The sequence below is a fragment of the Benincasa hispida genome, unplaced genomic scaffold (assembly GCF_027475165.1).
Source record: "Benincasa hispida cultivar pf3 unplaced genomic scaffold, pf3_genome.v1.1 HicScf326, whole genome shotgun sequence".
In the NCBI taxonomy this organism is placed as follows: Eukaryota; Viridiplantae; Streptophyta; class Magnoliopsida; order Cucurbitales; family Cucurbitaceae; genus Benincasa; species Benincasa hispida.
Genome location: NW_028326411.1, coordinates 11,243 through 20,058, shown reverse-complemented (window position 1 = coordinate 20,058; position 8,816 = coordinate 11,243). Strand labels below are relative to the sequence as shown.

The following is an 8,816-nucleotide window of genomic DNA, read 5'->3' as shown; positions in this document are numbered from 1 at the left end:
CTGCATGATTGTTTAGCTCACCACTGCACAATCGTTTAGCTCGCCCAGCCAACATTTAGTAAATCCGTATTTACTTGACGACTACGTGACTTTCTTTTTCGCGAGAGAGAAAACTCAAAAAACTTTTTCAATCATTTGTAAAACCCCTTTTCAAAATAGAAAAACCACTTTCCTTTTAAACACACGGTTACCATGAATCCAATAACCACCCACTCATTTGATTATTAAAGAAAAAGAATTAATTATCCAATAATTAATATTATTATAAATATAAATGGTAACCAACTTATCATACTATATTTGTAACCTATAGTTTTAATATTTCATCTCATGAAACATATAAACTATAGTTCTTTTTCTATTCCATGGTACTTAATGTAAACTTCATTTACATCAATCCTCTACTAGATATTTCTTATATATCATACTGATTATATCATATATAATCAAAATACCTCTTTTCAATTTGAACATTTCAAATCAACACCAAGAACTGATCCTCAACTGAATCTATTGAGCTACCAAGGGGACCTTATGGACCTGTAGCTCGAAGCTCCAACAGTACGTGAATAACTTACTAAACTCTTTAGTCATGGGATCCACCATCCGTTAACTGTCAGGCATTCCATTAAAGATCAACAGCTGAACTCTTCTTACCATAGATATATTAGGTGTCCATCTTAACCAATGAGCAGTGAAACCCTTCACAGATCGCTCATAAGTACAGTTGGGCCAATAACCATCATGCCCCTATAGATATATTTGTCTCCTTAAGTACCACTGATCACTCTAATGAACATAAGTCCTACTATGACTGAGTCTTCTCTTCCAAAGAGAAGCTATGGCCACTATGTTCAAGCCCCGGAATCAGCCCTTAAGGGAGCAATCTCTCTACTTATCCCTGCTTCGAGAAATGAGTGAATTCCATCTTGTGGATTGAGTTTCCAGCTCCTAGATCAGACAAGTCCTAAAAAAGATAAGCATGTTGAGTTGGCAATCTGGCCACTCTCACCCATACTAATCAAAGGACCACCCTCAAAGGCAGGAGTTCCCAAAACACTCAGGATTGAGGTCGTGTCACCTATGGTCGTTTAGGTATGATGTAAGTATCTAGTATCAACGACATTATATACAGAGTCTAGTCATCTTGTGGTCCAGGTCTTATACAAACTCTTTGTATAGGACACCCCCGCTCGCACGTCTCCACATGAATGGTCAGAATCTACCATCTATAGTAGTTTACAACACTTGCAAACTTCTACAAAGTGGGCCGTATCCGTAGTGTCATCAGGATCAAGTATCCCACCTTAATCCTTATACTACAGACCTATTTAGGTTATCACTTAAGGCATGATCCACTTGTATATTACATATACATAATTAAGTTCACATAAGATAACCAAGGAGCTTTGTTTATTGGATATGAGTAAATGCTAGAATTAAATAACATTTATTTTATTCATTAAACAATTTGTATCTTTACAAAACAACGAGACTCAGAGAGAATTATGACACCAATCCCAACAAGTTGTGATAATGTTTATCAATGATAGACGCGAATAGAAGTCTATCAACATCTGCCGGTGATATAAACTTATAGGATTTTATAATATATAAACATTGATAAAAGTCTATCATTGATAGAGGCTGATAAAAGTCTATTCGTGTCAACAGTGATAAAAACTGATCGGTGTGATGTATGAGATACATCAACTGAAGGATTAATGTAAATGTGATTTACATTAAGTACCATGAAATAGAAAAAGAACTATAGTTTATATCTTTCATGAGATGAAATAATAAAACTATAGGTTATAAATTTAATATGGTAGGTTGGTTATCATATTTATTTATAATAATATTAATTATTGGATAATTATATCTTTTTCTCGAATAACCAATTGAGTGTGAGGTTATTGGTGGTTTCATCGTAACTGTGAGATAAAAGAAAAAAAATGTTTTTCTAAATTTAGAAAATTTGCTAGAGTTGCCATTCTCAGAAAGGAACTCACGATTTGCTGTCAAGTAAGAATTGTATTCACTAAACGATAGCTGAAAGAGAGACTAAACGATCGTGGAGTGACACTATACGATAATTCACTCAGCTGGTTATAGTTAAACGATCGCAAGGCATTTGTTATACGATAGCTTGCCAACTTCTAAATGGTTTTACATTCGTCTATATGATAGACTCTTATCATTTTCCACTTGCTCAATTGTTTACACGATCGCTATTCCTACGATATCTTCCTCTAAACAAGTCCACACAGAGCCAACACTTCTGGATTCTCACACCGAGAATATCAAGGTAGCCATTGTGGTGGTGTCTAACTCAACTCGACTGAGTTCGAGGTTTTAGAGGCCGTTCGCTGAGTTCGTGCTTATTGTTGATCATGCGGTGTTGCGATCGTTATGTTCGAGCATTCGTGTGTTGCTGTCTTGGAGACTGAACGAGCGTTCGTGATCAAGGGAGTTTGAAGCATGAGTCTTCAAAAGTATGTATAACCTTTCCCTTGATCTCATTGTTAAGCATGTTTTAATTTCGTATTGTACATGACCTGTAAGTTTCCATTTTGTGACTGTAATTGTTATTGTTCAATTACGAATGGAATTTGGAACGATCATTCCACTGCTCATGGAGATCCTCATGTCTGATTTCCTTCACCATCCTTATAGTACTAAGAGCATGAGTGAGGGAGGATGCAAGTTAAGAGGGGGAGATTTGGGAGGGAAGGATTAAGAAAGATGGTAGGTGGCAGTTGGAATAAGAAAGGAAAGAGTTTTAGGTATTTTTCTTTTGTTGATCTTTTCATTTTATTCTTTCTTTTCCTTAACTTTTCCTTAACTTTTTTTTTTCCCTTTTCAATGATTTTTTTACTAATTTTTTTTATTTGTTTTCAACTCTTTTTTTTTCTTTCTATTTACTTTTCTTTTTCTCCATATAATTTTTTTAATAATTTTTTGTACTTTCTTTTTTTTCATGCCTTTTTTTTCTTCTTTTTGTTTTTTTTTTATTTGCTTCTTTTCTTTTTAACTTTCTTCTCCTTTTTTTTTACATGTTTCTTTTATTTCTTTTTCCATCCTTCTTTTCACTATTTTTTGGAAGTTTTTTTGTTTCACTTTTGTTACAGGTTTTTTTTTTTTTTTAATAACTTTCTCCCTACTTTAATTTTTTTTTCAAATTCTTTTTCTTTACGGGAGCTCATAACTTGTGTTCCGATTTTATTATCAACAAGAAGCACCATCACACACCAATGTTTTAGAGATGAAGCGAAGCCGTCACACCAGTATTTTGGTTTTCTTGTATGAAAATTATTGTTGTTATTTAATACATTTTGATAAAAATAATTTTGAAAGACTAAATTTAAGATTTATTGAAAGTATAGGGACTAAAATTGGACAATTGAAATTATGGGGACTAAAAGTAAACAAACTTCAAAGTATGGAGGATCAAAATGGTATTTTAACCAAAATAATTAATACATAAATATTTTATGCCTTTGACATGGGTTTAAATGCTCGATATTATTTATGTTCATATTGATTATATTATTTTTTTGTGTTTGATGATTTTTTTTTCAAATATGATGGAAATGTCAATGTCGATCAATGGAAATGTGACACGTCGACATAAACCTTCAGGAGGCGTTTGGGGAAAAAACTATCCTAACACTATAATAACCAACTCCTGTTACAGTAAATACCAATTAGCTATAGTCAACACTATTTCAACCCCGAGTTGTTATAGTATTTACTATTTGCTACAGTTTTTACTATTTTACATTCATCACTTTTTTACTCTTGAATAAATGTTTACTGTTTTCTTCTCAATCTAAAATAGTTTACATCTCAAACACATACTATTATAACCCACTCCAAACACAAACAATTATAACCCAACTATAATAACCTAGAACTATAATAACTAACTTTTTGCCCCAAACAACCCTCAAAGTTTCTTGAAATTTCAATTTTATGTCTAAAAATCGTATAATATAACTAACAGGTCCTGAACTTTCAATTTTGTATATGGTATTGGATATATTATATTTTAAAAAATTAGTTGGTAATTGACTTATGAGATACAAAATTGAATTTATGTCTAACGACATCCTAAAATTTCAAATTTACTTTTAGAAGATTGGTGAATTTAAAAACATACATCAAATAGGTTAAATATTTCTTATATACTAAACTAAAAATTTAAAGATATATTACACATAATAATTGAACGTTTAAGATCTATTAGACACTTCTTAAATTTAGAACCTAAATGAACATAAAATTAAAAGTTTAAATATATTTTAAAGTTTATGAACTTATTTGAAAAGATTAGATAAAAGAATATAGATTAATTAATTTTTATTTTTTTTTGAAAAAAGTAGATGGTTTAAACTATTTTTTCTTTTAGGAAATTATCAAATTTATTTTCTATCCGAATGATTTCTTGAATTGCATGGAGAGTTTAGCCCTATGTAGTTTTTATGGTCTCTAACTATTTTTATTTGTAAGCTAAAACTTAAAAAAAAAAAAAAAAAAAAAAGAATTGGAATTTTGGCTTAATTCTCTTTTTAAACGCATTAAATTAATATGGAAATAATTATCCAATTAACGGCATAAACATCTTATTATTCCTAATATAGTCTTAATTCAACCACATACGGATTTTGAATAGGAAAAGGATTTCTAATAACTGAGGGAAATATTAAGTATATATTCTCCCGTACATCACATCTTTTTTCACATTCAGTCAGTCTCTTTTCTCTCCATAGATCATACTAACCAAGTTCTTCTACTTTTCGATTTTTTCTCTCTAGTCTCAGCTACTAAGATGGCTGGCGGTGGTTTCCAGCTAAGTCCTAATGAAGGAGACGGGATAAAGAACTATCCAGGAGAGCTCACTTGTTACGTGTTGATAACCTGCATTGTTGCTTCCTTGGGCGGGCTAATCTTTGGTTATCTCCGGTAATTATTTACCTCCAAATTTCTTTTACTTTTCTCTCTTTGTTTGTTCTCTCCTCCCCTTATTGTCTTCACTCACTCAATTTTTTATTTTTTTCTTTTGTCAATCAGGTGATGTCACCTCCATGGCTCCTTTTTTGCAAGAATTTTTTGTGAACCCTGAACCCTAATTTCTCTACTTAAGTATGTTTCCTACTGAGACCATTCGTGTATCAGAATGGCACCGTATGAGTCACTATACGGAAGACCATGTAGAACTTCGATATGTTGGAATGAGGTCGGTGAAAGGAAATTACTAGGTCCAGAAATTTTGCAGCAGACATTAGACAGTGTTAAGATTATAAGAGATAATCTTAAGATAGCTCGAGACAGGCAAAAGAGTTATGCCGATAAGCGGAGAAGAGAATTGGAATTTAAAGTTGGTGATAAAGTATTTCTTAAGTTATCTTCGTGGAAAGGAATACTCAGGTTTGGTAGGAAAGGGAAATTAAGCCCGAGGTATATTGGACATTACGAGATAATAGAAAGAGTTGGCCACCAATGGCATATCGGTTGGATTTAACCATAAGCGGAGAAGAGAATTGGAATTTAAAGTTGGTGATAAAGTATTTCTTAAGTTATCTTCGTGGAAAGGAATACTCAGGTTTGGTAGGAAAGGGAAATTAAGCCCGAGGTATATTGGACATTACGAGATAATAGAAAGAGTTGGCCACCAATGGCATATCGGTTGGATTTACCTCCAGAGTTATCTCGTATCCATGATGTGTTTCATGTGACAATGCTTAGAAAGTATGTGCCAGATTCTACCCATGTGTTGCCTGAGAAACCAGTACAGTTGAAAGAGAATTTTTCTTATGAAGAAGAACCAGTGGAGATTCTTGACAGAAAAGAACAAGTCTTAAGGAATAAGACAATCCCATTGGTAAAGATACTATGGCGGAATCATAGCACGGAAGAAGCAACATGGGAAGCTGAAGAGCAAATCAGAAACAAGTATCCGCAATTGTTTAATTGACGGACTTGTAGCAAATTTCAAGGATGAAATTTTCATAAGGGGGAGGTAAATGTGAACCCCGAACCCTAATTTCTCTACTTGAGTATGTTCCCTACTGAGACCAGTATGATGAGTAGGTTGATGTGGAAACTAATGTGTAATTGTAGAGAAAAGGATGAAAAAGTAGAAGAAAAGTGTGAATTTGAAAGCTTGACTTTTGGGAAAAACTTGAAAAATTTGGCTAAGTATAACCTATGCGTCGGAAGCAAGAAAATTGACTAAGTGTTGTCCATGCATTGGCCTTGAACATTTAGAGGTTATTTGGGGTGTTGAAGGAAGCCAAAGTGTGGCCAAGAACAATGCATGTGGCAGCCAAATGTCATGAGAGGTTAGAACAACGCATGTGGCGGCCTCAAGTTGTGCATCCAAGGGCGTTGTACATTGGACACGATGGTATGCATGTATAAGGCCGAAGGCATGCGGCCGAAGGAAATGCGTTGATAGTATGCGGTGATACGAGGGCATACGGTGCAAGGGCATGCGGTGATACGGTGTGAGGCATGCGTCGATGGATGGCATGCGGCGATAGAGGCATGCGATGATGGACGCGACAGTGCTATGCGATGGACGCGGTAGTGTTATGCGATGGTATGCAGTGATGGATGCGATGGACGCGATGGATGTGGCAGTGTAACATTATGTATTGGTGATGTGCTATGCGTTAGACATGTGCTATGTGTTGGACATCAAAGGGCATGTGGGCGCATAGGACAAACTAGTAGTATGCGTTGAAGGAGTGTTGGTCATTATCCTAGTTGAGCGCATAGAGCAAAGGTAAGCCATGCGAAGGAGAACGATATTCGGCCAAAGATGAGCTTGCGAGCATCTAGCTAAGTGACCAAGTTGCATCAATTAGATGCACAAGGAAAGATTGAATGGACGCATGCACCAGTTGGTGGTGTCCGGACATAGGTAGGTTGCGGCAATTGGATGGGCGTATTTGTGGTTAACGCATATGGGATTGGATAGACGCATGCCTCAATTTTAATCCCATTTTTCCCATTGGTTTGGAGACAACATTGGTTTTGGAGTATAGAACATGACCACATTAATATCATTAAAGTTGTCATGTGTTTGGAGACAACATTTTAATGTCAATTTTAATCCCATTTTTCTAGTAATTGACTGATATTAATGTGGTCATGTTCTATGCTCCTGTGTTGTTCAAGACCATTGGTTTTTGAGACAATGCTTCTCTTCTTTCATCTATCATTACTGGTGGTATTAACGTTTAGGCGACTTTTGTATCTGTTTATGGCACCGATAAGTGGGGAAGGAGGATCCTTTTCTTACTTGGTGGAATCATCATATTCGTTTTTCAGGTGAGTATATTTTTTCTTTAGCTTCTTTAAAGTTTTCTTTAATTATTAAACTAATGAATGTTATTTCTTGTTCTTCAAAAGCATTTTCTTTCTTGATTGTATTGATTCTAATAAAATTGTATTGGTAGGTTTTGGTGGCTGTGTTTATTTCTTGGAAATTTGGAGTTTCTGATGAGGTCGCTTATCTACCCAAGTGGTATGCGGGTGTCGTGGTATTGTTCATATTTTTTTATGTTCAAGCCTTTGCATGGTCTTGGGGACCTCTGGGATGGTGGTTCCAAGGGAAATTTTTCCACTTGAAATCCGATTAGCTACTCAAAATGTAACAGTCTCAGTGAACATGTTCTTTACCTTTTTGATTGCTCAAATCTTTCTCACCATGCTCTACCATATGAAATTTGGTTTGTTCTTTTTCTTTGCTTTTTTTATGGCGTTGATGACTCTATTCATCTATTTCTTCTTGCCCGAGACAAAAGGTATTCCAATTGAAGACATGTCATGTGTTTGGAGACAACATTGGTTTTGGAGTAGATGTATGCCTCAAGAACGTGCTAAAGTCCATCCCCAAGTTTAGGATTTGAAGTCCAAACCCTTATAACTTGCACTATTTTTTTTTTCCTTCTATAGTCTTAGTATTTGTTTACCATGTTAGCCTTTTATTATTATTATTATTGTTATTTCCAAACTTTTACTCTTGTATATGGTTTTATTCTCATGGAATAAAAATTCTCTTCCAATTTTAATTCCTCTTTTCTCTGTTTTTAATGCCACCCTAAATTTATGGTGTTTTTCAACTGTTGAATAACATAATGCTTAGAATTGAATTCAAAAACTATTTTGCTCTGTAATTCTCAAATAGACTTTTATTTATTCAAAATATTTTTTCTCAACAATTGTTCCTTTTTAATAAAAAGAAACTTGACAGTTTGAATAAGACGAAATATAATAATTTTTTTTAAAAAAAAATCGAATAAATCAAATTCATCCAAATATGTTTAATATCGATATCAAATTTATACGAATTGAATGAGTTAATTAATTAATTAAAAAACGAAATGATTAATCCAAACACTGAAAGACAAGAAAATATCAAGAGAAACTCAAATATAAAAATGAGCAAAAAGACGGGGGGATAAAATCCGATCTATAACAATATATAATGCTACTATTTTTAAAATACAGTTTGCGTTTTACTAGTTTACCTTTTGTGAAATATTTTATTTACATGATATACCACCTGAAATATTTTATTTACATGATATTTTAAAATAGTTATAGGTTAGAAATTGATGGTGATGAAATATCAGCATCTTTATTTTATGAAAATGTCGTTGAAAATCTATACTGGGAAAAACATTTGGTTTTTCCCTTTATCTTTTTCAATAGATGGTTATAAGGATATTTTAGGTCATTTCACATCTAAATCATTAAATAATCTAAATTTTTAAGAAAGAAAAAACATTCAAATTAAAAGATAA

At 33.6% G+C, this 8,816-nt stretch overlaps 1 pseudogene; it reads left to right on the top strand.

Annotated features, from left to right (window-relative positions):
* Window positions 1-7,107: 7,107 nt before the first annotated feature.
* LOC120079883 (sugar transport protein 12 pseudogene) lies at window positions 7,108-7,912 on the top strand (annotated as a pseudogene).
* Window positions 7,913-8,816: the final 904 nt, after the last annotated feature.